The following is a 15,556-nucleotide window of genomic DNA, read 5'->3' as shown; positions in this document are numbered from 1 at the left end:
AGGACGATCCACTCAAATAATTTATGTTATTACATTTAAAAAAAAAGTAAGCTGGAGGATGTTTAAATTTGATCATGGCAAATGCAGGGCGCTGTCAGGTAAACAAGACTACACTAGGACATTAAAATGGTAATGGGGTTTATTTGTAGACCTTATAAAAAAAAGTTTTACTCCGGAAGAATATTTCGCATATACTGGAAACCCAGCAATTTGTAATTAAACAGCTAGGCCTAATCAATTTGCTAAGAACTAGCTGTCAGACTTAGTGATACAGGTATACTTATGCAGTCATTTAAAAAGGCTATGTGACCAAATAACTCCAATAGTCGCCAGATTATGCACCCGAAAAGTGTTTAGATAAAAAAATCCTGTTCTGATTACAAAAACACAAACCATTAGGCCTACAGAATGAGATATTGTGAGGGGTTCGTAGGGTCAACTGGTTGACCAATCCTTCATGTATTATAATTATTCTGCTTTCCTCTGTGTTGCCAGACTCTTTCAACCCACACTCTTTAAGACCGTATTTGGCATCATTTATAAAAGGAAGTAATGTATAATTAAGGTGGCTGAGCTTGATGAGAACCGTCATACCTCGTCTAGGCCTATAAAATTAATTTTGTAAAGAGCAATTCGGTGGCCGGTAATAAAGTCACAGGAAAATAAGTCACATTAATTTACAGTCTTTTGTTGATGTTTTGACGGTAATCCCCAACGGGCTTGTACTAAACACGCCGCAAAGGTGGATGTATACCGGGTTGAAACCCTTGGGGGTCACTATCTATCTAGGAAATATTGATGTGACTTTTTTTCCTGAGACTTTTTCTGTAACTTTTTTTTTTTTACCTCGATTCGGTAATTCAACCATCCCAAATTGTACAGGATCGTAGGAAACGACTACATTAAATGAGGATGGGCGATTTGGGAAAAGGATTCGAAGGATAGAGCTGCCGGAGTCAGATGAGGAACTACGAAAATAGGAAAATCTATAGATATAAGGCTTCGATTCTATTAACTTTTTTCTTCATTTTTTCTACCCTGGGATTCATTCGGGTAGGCTGAGTCGATTGTCTTTGTGAAGGCTATAAGGGCCTCATCCGAGATTGCTATGCTATTGGAGGGCCTCTCTCTCTCTCTCTCTCTCTCTCTCTCTCTCTCTCTCTCTCTCTCTCTCTCTCTCTCTCTCTCTCCTGCTCTGAATATTAGTGACGGGAGGAAGTCTCAGTAAGTATGAGAAGACTGTTGATGAAACGAGAGAGAGAGAGAGAGGGAAAAAATAGCCCGGAAACAACAGGCAAAAAGCGATAACGAAGTTGTCAACGCACAGTGGATACGGTTGTGGGAGGAAGAAAAAAAAAAACGGGAAAAAATGAGGTTTGCTTTCATTTGTATCTGAGGGAGGATGTTTTTAATGCATTAACAAAAGATCTCTCGCGAATCGTTATTTGAAGTGTTTGTAACTTGTGAGTTAGTATGGGAGTGGGAATGGCAAATAATATTTGACTGCCTCTATAGTACAGGATTTCCCTTGGCTGAATGTTAGCCTAACTAAGCTCAGCATATCAGGGAAAATTGTTCATATTTTACTATATTTATCTTAGGCCTGAAGATGGAAAGATGAACGTTTTTTGAGATAAGTGTTTTTTATACTATTCTGGTATTTTTTTACGTATAGCAACCCTAAAAAACCTCGTCGTCTTTGCAATTTTTAGTGTTTTTTCAAAAAAATTCTTGAATGCTTGCAGCAACATTTTGAGTCATTAGGTAAAATGAGAGGTAATGGAGAATCCATTCTCTCTGTGAACAATCGCTGCCTGAGGCACGATGTGACTTTCTGCGTTCATTAGTGAATGATGCGACATTTTGCATTCATTAATGAATGACGCATGGGCAAATGGCCCGCTTTTTATCTCATGCATTTTGTGACCTTTTTCCTTCATATTTAGAGTGGCTTATAGAGAAGGAACAAATAGATTGAAAAATAAGAATTAAAAGAAATATTTTTGATGTTATAGCTAAAGAATGTGCAAAAAATTATTTAACTAATTTATATTGCGAGAAAAATTATGAATTAAAAAGTCTTGTCACAGAATAAAATGTCTAGACATATTAGGCTATGCTGTAGACCATTGATTTATAGTCTACCACACTGAAATAGAATTAGCTGTCATGATATGTGAGGAATTCAGACCCATTCACGCGTATTTATATCATTTTCTCACGAAGGTATTAACATTTAATAAGTCAGTTTCCCTTAGGGGGTAGCGCTGCCAGTGCACCTCACGTGGTGCACTGTAGGCAATATTTAAGGGTTATTGCAGCGTCCCTTTGGCGACTAGCAGCAACCTCTCATTTATTTATTTTATTTTACTGTACCTCTGACTTTCCACTCTCTCTAAAAATTGTTTCCTAGTGCAACTGCGTGTTTTTTTTCCCTGTTGCACCTTTCAAACCTTCTTCCTGAAAGTCAGTTTCCCTTTCAGCACTGAATGACCTCGTAGGCCCCAGCGCTTAGCCTTTGGCCTAAATATCATATTATAAAAAGTTAGTCAAATACCGTAAGAGAAAGCAGTCAGTCTTGCTGTCACTATAAATCAATCACATGAAATGTGACATAAGTCTAGAACTAAAGGCTACACTCGAGCCACCGTTTCTAGGCTCAAAACCTCATAACGAGTTTCTTGGAACCGGCAAATGAGGGTTTCATGATGCTATTAACTCCTCTTTGAACGGACTTCTTGTGTGTCTTTTTTATCCCATCAAAAATTGCTGCATCGAAGGTCCTGGAAATTAGTCCATTAAGCAACGTTCCAAATCCCACACCAGATTTTAATTTAATTTCTCTCTCTCTTTTTTCTTTTTTATTTTATTGTAAGTCAGTCATTTGAAATCGATGTCGGTTGAACGGAGTTACTGATTAGTGATTTGTCGTTGTGAAATAAACGTCGTTCGGTGATTTGATTTAAATTGAATATAGAATTTAGGAAAAAGGCCAAGCGCTGCGACCTGTGAGGTCATTCAGCGCCAAAAGGGAAATTGAAAGTAGGAAAGTTTGAAAGGTTCGACAGGAGGAAAACCTCGCAGTTGCACTATGAAACAATTGTTAGGAGAGAGTGGAAAATAAGAAGAAAGAAAGAGAATATGAACGGAGTTACAGTAAAAGGAACGAAAGGGGTTACAGCTAGGGGCCGAAGGCACGCTGCAAAGAACCTTAAGTAATTCCTACAGTGCACCGCACGAGGTGCACTGACGGCATTACCTCCCCCCCCCTACGGTAATCGTTCGGTGATGCCGAGTGACGGGTGGAGAAGGATGAAATTTAATATATATATATATATATATATATATATATATATATATATATATATATATATATATATATATATATATATATACACATATATATTATATATATATAGAAACTATATAAAAAGAAACTGAAAAAAAGGAATTAGGAAATAGGAAGGAATTCTTTTGGAAATCTAAAGTGGACTATTTTGTGTAGCATAAAGGATTTGTAAGATTTTTATCCGGTTGTCCATGTCTCCTCTGCCAATATGTGCGAAATGCGATTTATAAATCTCTCTCTCTCTCTCTCTCTCTCTCTCTCTCTCTCTCTCTCTCTCTCTCTCTCTCTCTCTCTCTCTCTCTCTCTCTCGTGTTTTCACTTTCAAATAATGAAACGGTTAGTGAGTTGGTTTTGCTTAACAAACCTCGGTTGCCCGAAATGCATCGTATGTGTTGTAGCGATTGGTAGTACTATAGTGGGGTTATGAAAGACGGTTGTGGTTATATTAGCTATAATCAAGATTATTGCAAGAAATGGAGCATAGGGAGAGGAGTAATTTTCACATATTTTAAATATTTATTTATCAAACTTTTAAAATTTAATTACAGTTAAGAACGAAGCCCCTCTTAATGTCATAGATACTGTCGCTGGGATTAACTTTTGAAATATCCAGAACTTTGGAGTGTCTAGAAATCTAGATACATTGTTTTAGCGAATGTCGCGTTTTATAATAGGATTAAAGAAAAGACTCCCCGTAGGGGGGTTGTGCCACAGTGCCCCTCATGCGGTGCACTGTAGGCATTACTTGATGTTCTTTACAGCGTGCCTTCGACCCCTAGCTGCAACCCCTTTTCGATCCTTTTACTTTACCTCCTTTCATATTCCGTTTCTTCCATCTTACTTTCCATTCTCTCCTAACAGGTGATTCATTGTACAAGTGCGAGGTTTTCCTCCTGTTACACCTTTCAAACCTTTTACTGTCAATTTCCGTTTCAGCGCCGAATGACCTCGAAGGTCCCAGTGCTTGGCCTTTGGCTTAAATTCTATATTCAGTTTAATTCAATGTGAATTTTGAGCACATTTCTTGTTATATTTGGATACTACTACGATAAAAATTTGATATTTGAGTACGGGGAGAAAAATGAGCCAAGTACTGGAAGTTTAATACCTCTCTCTCTCTCTCTCTCTCTCTCTCTCTCTCTCTCTCTCTCTCTCTCTCTCTCTCTCTTGGCCTATAATCGTAAGCACTGAAGCTCAATTGATTAAAATCTAAGTTTTTATTCTCTCTCTCTCTCTCTCTCTCTCTCTCTCTCTCTCTCTCTCTCTCTCTCTCTCTCTCTCTCTCTCTCCCCTTTCGTATGTGCTTCTGGCGTCTCCGTTTCCTATCTCTCATTGTATGTTCACGTACTCTCTCTCTCTTTTCGTATCTGTGTCTGTCGTCTTCCTCTCCTTTCTCTCATTTTATGTTCACGTACTTCCATAGTCTCTCTCTCTCTCTCTCTCTCTCTCTCTCTCTCTCTCTCTCTCTCCCTTTTCGTATGTGCTTCTGGCGTCTTCCTTTCCGTTCTCTCATTGTATATTCACGTAATTCCATAGACTCTCTCTCTCTCTCTCTCCCTTCGTATCTGCTTCTGACGTCTTTCTTTCCTTCTTTCATTGTATGTTCACGTACTTCCGTAGTCTCTCTCTCTCTCTCTCTCTCTCTCTCTCTCTCTCTCTCTCTCTTCGTATCCGTTTCTGTGCCTCTTATTTTAATTTAGGCCTAACATTTCTAATAATTTTCCCTCTCTTTCTTCTCCTTCTTTCCCTCTCTCTCATTAATAATAATAATCTCGTCTACCCTCTTCCACAGTCTTATTTATCGTTAACTCGTATTTGCTTCTCTGCTCATTTTTTCACTCTTCAAATTTACAATCCCCCCCCACCCCTACCATGCCCTGAGACGTTAGGACCTCCACTCTCTCTCTCTTTTAATATTTAATGGCCACTGTATGTTGGAAAAAGGAGAGAACTTTCATTGCAATGTAAATCATCCACCCCACTCGCATACGACGTGGAGAGAGAGAGAGAGAGAGAGAGAGAGAGAGAGAGAGAGAGAGAGAGAGAGAGAGAGAGAGAGAGAGAATGTGTCAATAAACCGTCAGGTTGTTTAACAAAGTCTACATCAATATTCCCTTCCACTTTTCCCTGGCGTTTTCTCATGTTTTTTTTTATTTGGTGTTTTTTTTCTTGTATTTAGACTACCGGTTGTAGCAGTTGATAGGTGAAATAATAATAATAATAATAATAATAATAATAATAATAATAATAATAATAATTTTGGATGATCAGAACAGATTTTCGTAGGGTTCGTGAATATCCAGTTCATTTACCAAGTAAACTCGTACATCATGTAATGAATATATAGTTGGGTTAAGAATGCCATTATTGCACGTCATTTATCTGCCCATGATCTTATTCCTTGTATGAAGTATGCATGCGTTTGTTTTTTTCTAGTTTCTTCATATTTGCGTATTACTAACATTTTTAGTTTTCTGTACATGAAAACTATTGTGCTTACTTTGTCTGTCCGTCCGCACTTTATCCTGTCCGCACATTTTCTGTCCGCCCTCAGATCTTAAGAACTACGGAGGCTAGAGGGCTGCAAATTGGCATGTTGATTATCCAGCCTCCAATCATCAAACATACCAAATTGCAGCCCTTTGAGGTTAAAGTTAGCCATAATCGTGTTTCTAGCAACGATATAGGATAGGCCACCACCGGGCCGTGTTTAAAGTTTCATGGGCTGCGACTCATACAGCATTATACCGGGACCACCGAAAGATAGATCTATTTTCAGTGGCCTTGATTATACGCTGTAGCGGCTGCACAGAAAACTCGATTGCACCGAAGAAACTTGGGCGCATTTTTAATTGTTTGTGTTACTTTTGATACTGTGTACAAGTACGTGCAAACATACATACATTATATATATATATATATATATATATATATATATATATATATATATATATATATATATATATATATATATATATATATATATATATATATATATAGGCCTATAGCCTACTGCCAATATTATGGCTCCATCGAGTGTTATTGCCCATGATTTGCACGCAATTTATGCAGTCTAAGTTAGCAAAACAGATTAGGTAAGACAAGTGTTACATAAACAACTCAGGTTAAACAGTCCACTAGATGTGGGCAAAAAGGCTGTCCCTAAATATCACTTCTGAGTTTCCTCAGCAGAATCGAATTGTTATTCTGTTCCTTCTTAATCGGTAACCATCATACTGAGGCCTTATGGGAAGTTATGGACTTATGGCACACACTCCTTGGCGAGGTTTCTGGAAACTGACAGTTTCAGTGGGTTATCTAGTGTCTATATCCTTTTAAATCCGTTCAAATTCAGCTTCCGTAGGGAGGTAGTGTCGTCAGCGCACCTCATGCGGTGCACTGTAGGCATTGCTTAAGGTTCTTTGCAGCGTGCCTACGGCCCCTAGCTGCAACCCTTTTCGTTCCTTTTACTGTTCCTCCTTTCATTTTCTCTTTCTTCCATCTTACTTTCCACCCTCTCTTAACAGTCGATTTATAGTGCAACTGCGAGGTGTTCCTCCTATTACACCTTTCATACCTTTTACTGTCAATTTCCGTTTCAGCGCTGAATGACCTCATAAGTGCCGGTGTTTGGCCTTTGGCCTAAATTCTATACTCAGTTCATTTAAATTCAGCTGCTTTCTTTCTTGGCAAGAATATGAGATTCTTGTAACCTCTCCCACGGCGTCCTTCGAAGCGTCAAGCCAGACATAACCTCAAGTAAGGAAAATAACTTAGTAAAGCAAACAGTTATTGGTTAGTAACAGTTGCTGCAGGTTATCAAGCTCCCGTTTAAATCCAACTGTCTTCTTCCACGGCAAGATAACTTATAAAGCAAATCGTTGCGAGTCGGTTGTGGGCAAAATTAACAAGAGCTCGTACTAATGTTAAGCTTTTTGAAATTTGCGGCCTGGACTTTGAAAAGTTCTAGTCCGAGCCGGTTCGAAAATGTCGCCATCTTGCGTCCGGCGAAATATGTCAACACCGAGGAGATAGTATTTCTCTTCCCATAAAGACTTTCCCTCCCCCTGCCATCCAATTATTTCTCCCGGTTCCTTAAAGAAAGGAGGAGCTGCATTGCATTTTGAGAATGTGATACACCATCTTCATCCTAAAGACAACGACATTTGCTCTCGCGGTAAAGGTTCCTTTTGAAGCTGCGTCTAATAAGGTAACGTAGGACTAGCGAAGCCTTTTGCGTTTTAACGAGGTACGACTATAAGGGTTTTCGTTTTATCGATACTCCACTAAAATGTATTTGCAATCTCGTTATCTTAACTTTTCCCCCCGAAGTCTTTATTTTTGCTGGTTTCAATATATTTTTCCCACGTAAATGTGCCCCTTAGGCGGGTAGTGTCGTCAGTGCACCTCATGCGGTGTATTGTAGGCATTACTAAAGATTCTTTGCAGCGTCGCTTCGGCCCATGGCTGCAACCTCTTTCATTCATTTTACTGTACCTCCATTCATATCTTTCTCCATCTCGCTATCCACCCTATACTTTAACAAATATTTCATAGTGCAACTGCCAGTTTTCCTCCTGTTACACCTTTTAGACCTACCTACTCTCAATTTCCTTTCCAGCTCCGAATGACCTCATAGGTCCCACTGCTTGGCCATTGGCCTAAACTATATTCAGTTCAGTTCCTTGTAAATGTGTGATATCTTTTGCTGATCGTAGCGACAACTCTGGTTTTATGGAAACTTGATTTGCTAATTTTAAGTGAATACTGGTTAATACGAAGCTTCGTATTAACGAGTTTATTGTAGTATAGCTTGAGGTTTTGTCTGTATGTGACTGTTCGTAGCCTCTGGAGTTTGTTCGGTACAGTAAGTTCTTCTTGAGGAATTATTGACTAAATTCTGAGTCTGTGAAGTTTTTCACGAAGGTTAAGTCCATAATGAGCACATTAAGATAAACAGTTAGGCAAAACTCATATTGATAATTAACATGGCCATCTCTGAGACATCTCAGGTCTGTATTGTTTACGAAACGGACACTCCTTTACCATAATTTGGTGAAGCGTACTTGTTGCACGTGTGGATTTGTAGACGTGCGTATGATGGGCCTCATTTCATAACTGCTACAACATTACGGCTTCGTAGGGGGATAGTGCCGTCAGTGCACCTCACGGGGTGCACTATAGGCATTACTAATGGTTCTTTGTAGCGTCCCTTCGGGCCCTAGCTGCAACCCCTTTCATTCCTTTTACTGTACCTCCATTCATATTCTCTTTTTTTTCCATCTTGCTATCCATCCTCTCCTAACGATTGATTCATAGTGTAACTGCGAGGTTTTTCCCCTGGTACACCTTTCAAACCTTTTTCCCTTTCATTGCTGAATGACGTCATAGGTCCCAGCGCTTGGCGTTTGGCTTAAACTATATTCCATTCCTACAACATTACGTAGGTGGTGATCATTATGAATGATTTTTTTTTATTCTAGGGTCGAGTCGAAGGACCAGCTAAGGACTAAAGGAGGAATCCTGCACGTCCTGAGGTGTTTGGTGAGTACCCATTTTCCATTTGCATATATATATATATACATATATATATATGTGTATATATATGTATATATATACATATATAATATGTATATGTATATATATATTTATGTTTGCATATATATAATATATATATATATATATATATATATATATATATATATATATATATATATATATATATATATATATATATATATATATATATATATATATATATATATATATATATATATATATATATATATATATATATATATATATATATATATATATATATATATATATATATATATATGCTCTTGTATTTTGTAGTCCACACTTTTCTTTAAATTCTGTTATATAATGGTGGTGTGAATGTAGTAGTTATTACGTTTGAATTGTAACCGTTATTATTTCGTAGAATTTCTGTTGACCGTTATTTTGACGATTCTAGAAGGTAAGTTCTATTTTCCTTGAATATTATTAAAAAAATGTCCGTTGGCTATATCGTCTCTAGAGGGATTAATGCATTGTTAATATCATAGATTTTTTCCTAGTTAAGCTCAAAGCTCAGTGTATGTAGATAACCTGTCATCAGGTAATTTCTTATTCCCTCTCGTCCGTTAGGGTTAGAAATTTGAATCCAGGTAAAAAAGTCACAAAAAAGTCACAGGAAAAAAAGTCACAATCTTTTTTAGATAGTGACTCCCAAGGCTTTTAACCCGGTATGTATCCACCTTTGCGGCGTGTTTAGCACAAGCCCGTTGGGGATTTCCGTAAAAACATAAACAACTGTAAATTAATGTGACTTTTTTCCTGCGACTTTTTTTCCCAAGCAAAATTGTGACTTTTTTCTGTGAATTTTTTCCTAGCCAAAGTTGTGACTTTTCTGTGACTTTTTCCTGTGACTTTTTTCCTAGCCAAAATTGTGACTTTTTTCCTGTGACCTTTTCCTAGCCAAAATTGTGACTTTTTTCCCCAGCCGAAATTGTGATTTTTCCGTGACTTTTTTCCTTGTGACTTTATTACCGGCCACCATAAATTTAACCGTCTTCTGTTCTCCGCGAAAGCGTCGGCAAGTACTTTTGTATAGGAAGGTGTCGTTCTAGGGGTGGGGCGCAGTCGCTTGAATATTCGTATTAATTTTGTCTTTCGTTAAGGATTTTGTTTGTTTGTTTGTTTGTGCCTGTTAGGAAGTTGTATGCGTAGATGTTCTTCTTTAAATCGTATTTTTTTGCATATTTGTTTTATTTTTTACCTTTAGTTGTCCTGTTTCCATCTTTTTAAAACCCCGTAGCTGGGGTAGTGCCGTCAGTGCACCTCGTGCGGTGGCACTGTAGGCATTACTTAAGGTTCTTTGCAGCGTGCATTCGGCCCCTAGCTGCAACCCCTTTCGTTTCTTTAACTGTACCTCCTCTCATATTCTCTTTCTCCCATCTTACTTTCCACCTTCTTCTAACCATTGGTTCACAGTGCAACTGCGAGGTTTTCCTCCTGCTGCACCTTTCAAACCTTTTACTGTCAATTGCCGTTTCAGCACTGAATGACCTCATAGGTCCCAGTGCTTGGCCTTTGGCCTAAATTCTATATTAGATTTAATTCAGTCTTTTTAAAATGGCATATGCTTGACATCAGATTATCTGTTTGGTTCCGTTAGAGGTTTTTCTCTCTTACGGGCTTTGAAAGGGTAACAAACTTCCAGTTCATTTTTCTGTATGTTTTTACTGGAATTTGATTAGTCGTTTAAGTGACCTTTTTTTATAAGTCTTTGTTAAGTGATTTTTTACACGTCGATCTAACCTTGTTTTGCAAGGAAATTGAATTGAGTTGAACTGATATATAGAATTTAGGCCAAAGGCCAAGCACTGGGACCTATGAGGTCATTTAGAGCTAAAACGGAAATTGACAGTAAAATGGTTTGAAAGGTGTAACAGGAGGAAAACCTCGCAGTTGCTCTATGAATCAGTTGTTAGGAGAGGGTGGAAAGTAAGATGGAAGAAGGAGAATATTAAAGGAGGTACAGTAAAGGTAACGAAAGGTGTTGCAGCTAGGGGGCCGAAGGCACTCTGCAAAGAGCCTTAAGCAATGCCTACAGTGCACCGAATGAGGTGCACTGACGTCACTACTACCTACGGGGTGCGATTAAATTAGAACAGATAATTATAAATAAAACGGATATATATATATATATATATATATATATATATATATATATATATATATATATATATATATATATATATATATATATATATATATATATATAATCCACACACACAAAATAGTCCAGTCCAGTTAGTTTAGGAGTTCGCTGGGGGTCTAAATAACATCGTTTATATTTAACTGGAATATGTACCTGAGAAGTAACACTGATACCTCTTCCCTTTTTGACCACAGAATTGGAAAGCCTCTGTCATGGCTACGGAAAAGCAAATATTATATGGTAAAAGTAAAGAGAAAAGAGAAAGAAGAAAAATAAAATACCCAGTTGTTCCTATTTTCATTCAGTGTACTCATATTGGGGTCATGTTCAAAGGGAGAGGGAATGTAATGTCAAAGTGTAGCTTTGTGAGATATATATATATATATATATATATATATATATATATATATATATATATATATATATATATTGATTGAGAGAGAGAGAGAGAGAAAGAGAGAGATGATATTAGATTCCATTCATCTGTGTCAGTTGGTACAATGCATTTTACGCGCACCATAAAAATAAAAATCATTAGCAGTTTTAGGAACAAATTTATGTATATATACATATATATACATATATATATATATATATATATATATATATATATATATATATATATAATATATATATATGTATATAAAGACGAAAAGAGAAAGAAAATATCTAGGAAATTAATTTCGGTAGCCGCCTGTGATCTGAGGAGATAGCAGGCACGGTTGTATTGCAGGTGGAAATAGAAAGAAAAAAATGAAAATAAAATCTATCCTTGCCATGTGTTTGGTAACTGAATTGCATTCGGAAGGGAGTTATAGTCTCCAGTATTTTGACAAAAAAAAAAAAAAAATTTTGTTAGCACTTAATCTCGACATTTTTGTTAGCAGTTAATCTCGACAATTTTTTTTTAGCAGATAGTCTCGACAATTTTTTTTTCTTTTTAGCAGTTAATCTCGCTTCATAGAGCTATTTTTGTCTCGGAGTGGTGTTGTCTGCGATATCACCTTGCAAACTGACAGCAACATTGATCGAAAGTTTATTGGACCCAGGTCGTTTCTAATGAATCCCGTAGGGGGGCTAGTGCCTTCAGTGCACCTCACATGGTGCACCGTAGGCATTACTTAACGTTCTTTGCAGCGTCCCTTCGGCCCCTAGCTGCAACCTCTTTCATTCCTTTTTCTGTACCTCCTTTCTTATTCTCTTTCTTCCATCTTACTTTCCACCCTCTCCTAACAATTGTTGCATAGCGCAACTGCGAGGTTTTCTACCTGTTACATCTTTAAAACTTTCCTACCTTCAATTTCCCTTTCGGAGCTGAATGACCATAGAGGTCCCAGCGCTTGGTCTTTGGCCAGAATTCTGTATTCTATTTTATCTTCTCTAATGAGCGTACGCTATTCAGATTCAGGTTTCATTAGCCCCGTAGAGGGGTAGTGCCTTCATTGTACCTCGCACGGTGCACTGTAGGCATTACTTGAGGTTCCTTGCAGCGTCCCTTCGGCCCCTAGTTACAAACCCTTTCACTCCTTTTACTATAACCTCCGTTCATATTCTCTTTCTTCCATCTTATTTTCCACCCTCTCCTAACAGTTGTTTCATAGTGCAACGCGAGGGTTTCCTCCTGTTACACCTTTCAAACCTTCTTCACTCCCAGTTTCCAATCCAGCTCTGAATGACCTCATAGGTCCCAGTGCTTGGCCATAGGCATAAATTTTATACTCCATTCGTTCATTTATGGTAAATGAATTTGTTTCAAGTTAAGATTATATAAAATGCTTAAAAATCTAACGATTTTAGCTAAATAATTTTTCTTAATTCATGTAGGAAGTAGCCTACCTCTCCCTCCTTCATACTTAGCAAACAGTTTCTTGGAACCGTTTTTTAGTTTCCTGTTAAAGAAAACTATTGTGCCGGCTTTGTCTGTCCGTCCGCACTTTTTTCTGTCCGCACTTTTTCTGTCCGCCCTCAGATCTTAAAAACTACTGAGGGTATAAGGCTGCAAATTGGTATGTTGTTCATCCAATCCGCCCTCCAATCATCAAACATACCAAATTGCAGCCCTCTGTCCCCAGTAGTTTTTATTTTATTTAAGGTTAAAGTTAGCCATAATTGTGTTTCTGGCAACGCTATAGGATATGCCACCACCGGGCCGTGGTTAAAGTTTCATGGGCCGCGGCTTATAGAGCATTATACCGAGACCACCGAGAATAGATCTACTTTCGGTGGCCTTGACTATACGTTGTAGCGGCTGTACAGAAAAGTCGATTGCGCCGAACAAACTTTGACTCATTTTCTTTTACTTATTTAGTGTTGTTGGGGTCCGTTCGCTTCAGAAAACCCAGACCTTCTCTCTCTCTCTCTCTCTCTCTCTCTCTCTCTCTCTCTCTCTCTCTCTCTCTCTCTCTCTCTCTCTCCCAACAGTCTCTCCTTAATTTCCGAGGTCCGTTCTCCTTGTATACACAAAAGCATTTTCTTTTAAACTCTGCGTCTCCCTTCTTTTTCTTTTTTTCTTCCCTTCCCGGTGAGAATATTGCTTTTCAACAAAGCTCGGCAGACTTTTGTTTGAGAAGTTTATTCTTGTGTGCGAGAAAAAAAAAACCCTTTCTCGGTGATCGTTAGAAATTAATCACAGTATATCAGCGTTGCGTTTTTAGTTGTGAGTTTTTTCGATAGTAGATGGCGCTAGTGGATAGGATTACATCCCGTTTCTGATAAAAAGGTATCGAGTTTTGTTAAAGTATTAGTCCATCCTTTTTTTTTCAACCTAGATATACATTTCGTATCCCTTACTCCATTAGTATATATATTTTTTCAATTTCTAAAAACAAATGCAGCCTATTGATCTATTTTTTAATACTATGAGTCTGCTCATCCTTTGAATTATTAGGGCGGTACGTTGTGTAGACAGATTCAAATCATATGAAGCTGAATTTCTTCCAGTGAATAATTATAATTTTGTTATGAGAACAGGTTAAAAAAACGAAGAATTACAAATTGAAAGATATAATACTTCCGTCGACTTTCTGTTCCCTTATTCACTATTATTCTCGTTTTCTCCGTCTGATTGTTCCTTCTCTGTCATTCGACCGTAATGTATTCAACAGTAGCAATGTATTCTACAGTAGCATAGCAGATCGAGATTGACTACCCCACTTGACAGTTGATTGTCACTTCCGTAGCAAGGGGAATGTGCACTGGTGACGTCACCTTACTCGAATTTGACGCCCATAGAAGGGGGAAGAGACGTTTCGTCGATGCTTCATCGTAATATGGGCGGAGATTCCGATGTGCTGTCGGCGACGCAATGGAATTTCATTTTAATGTATCCTACAGGGCTGTTTGGCTTACCCTAAACTGTTATGCGTGTTTGTGTTAGCCTGATCTGATGAATACTTGGAGGCCTGTCTGTTAAGGGAAGATAGGGATTTCGTTATTTCATTTGTTCGCGTTCCGCTGCGTTGGTAGGTCTGTGTATAGGCCTAGTTACCTGTTCGTTTTGTCTTTGCTTTGGTTTAAATTGGTTCCGCTGCGTTGGTAGGTCTGTGTATAGGCCTAGTTACCTGTTCGTTTTGTCTTTGCTTTGGTTTAAATTGGTTCCGCTGCGTTGGTAGGTCTGTGTATAGGCCTAGTTACCTGTTCGTTTTGTCTTTGCTTTGGTTTAAATTGGTTCGCCAATTCTAACACCTCCCGTAGGGGGGTAGCCCTGTCAGTACTGTAAGCATTACTTACGGTTCATTGCAGCGTTCCTTCGGTCCCTAGCTGCACCCCTTTCATTCCTTTTACTGTACCTCCATTCATATTGTCTTTCTTCCATCTTGCTATCCAACCTCTCTTAACATTTGTTTCATTGTTTCATAGTGCAACTGCGAGTTTTCCTGTCGAACCTTTCTACTCCTCCTTTTCAGCGGTGAATGACCTTATAGGTCCCAGCTCTTGGTCTTTGGAATAAATTCTATATGCCATTCCATTCCGCCTATTCTGATACGCCGTATTGTCACGTGGCTTGACTCTGCGTCAGTGCCTTCAGGAGTCTGTGTTTTCGTTTGTGTGTTTTTTGGGGGGGTTTTCCTTGGCGTTTTTAGTGTTTTCAACCTTTTAAATTTTCTTTAGTATATTTACCCAATGTTTTGCAAGTCAGTTTCGAAACTCCCTCACAAAGTGTATAGGCGTTTGAGATCCCTCACGAAGTGTATAGGCGTTTGAGATCCCTCACAAAGTGTATAGGCGTTTGAGATTCCTCACAAAGTGTATACTGTAGGTGTTTGAGATCCCTCACAAAGTGTGTAGGCGTTTGAGATCCCTCACAAAGTGTGTAGGCGTTTGAGATCCCTCACAAAGTGTATTGGAGCTACTCTCAAACAAATTTTTTTTTATAGCGTCATTGAACAGAGGACGTTGATAGTCACGTACGATTCAATGTCTACAAAAGCTCCTTGTCCCGTGTTCACAAGTTTTGTGGCCATATTTTTTAGACACATACT

At 38.2% G+C, this 15,556-nt stretch overlaps 1 long non-coding RNA gene across 1 annotated transcript in view; it reads left to right on the top strand.

Moving 5' to 3' along the window:
- The window catches only part of LOC136839219 (uncharacterized), a 616,302-nt gene that overhangs the window by 3,762 nt on the left and 596,984 nt on the right, over positions 1–15,556 (top strand). The window contains exon 2 of the long non-coding RNA XR_010853258.1: positions 8,833–8,893. This is a non-coding gene — a long non-coding RNA (uncharacterized lncRNA). The remainder of the gene's footprint in view (positions 1–8,832; positions 8,894–15,556) is intronic.

Source organism: Macrobrachium rosenbergii, chromosome 6 (genome assembly GCF_040412425.1).
Source record: "Macrobrachium rosenbergii isolate ZJJX-2024 chromosome 6, ASM4041242v1, whole genome shotgun sequence".
NCBI lineage: Eukaryota > Metazoa > Arthropoda > Malacostraca > Decapoda > Palaemonidae > Macrobrachium > Macrobrachium rosenbergii.
The sequence above is the reverse complement of the archived record's forward strand: the minus strand, read 5'-3'. Positions and strand labels throughout refer to the sequence as shown.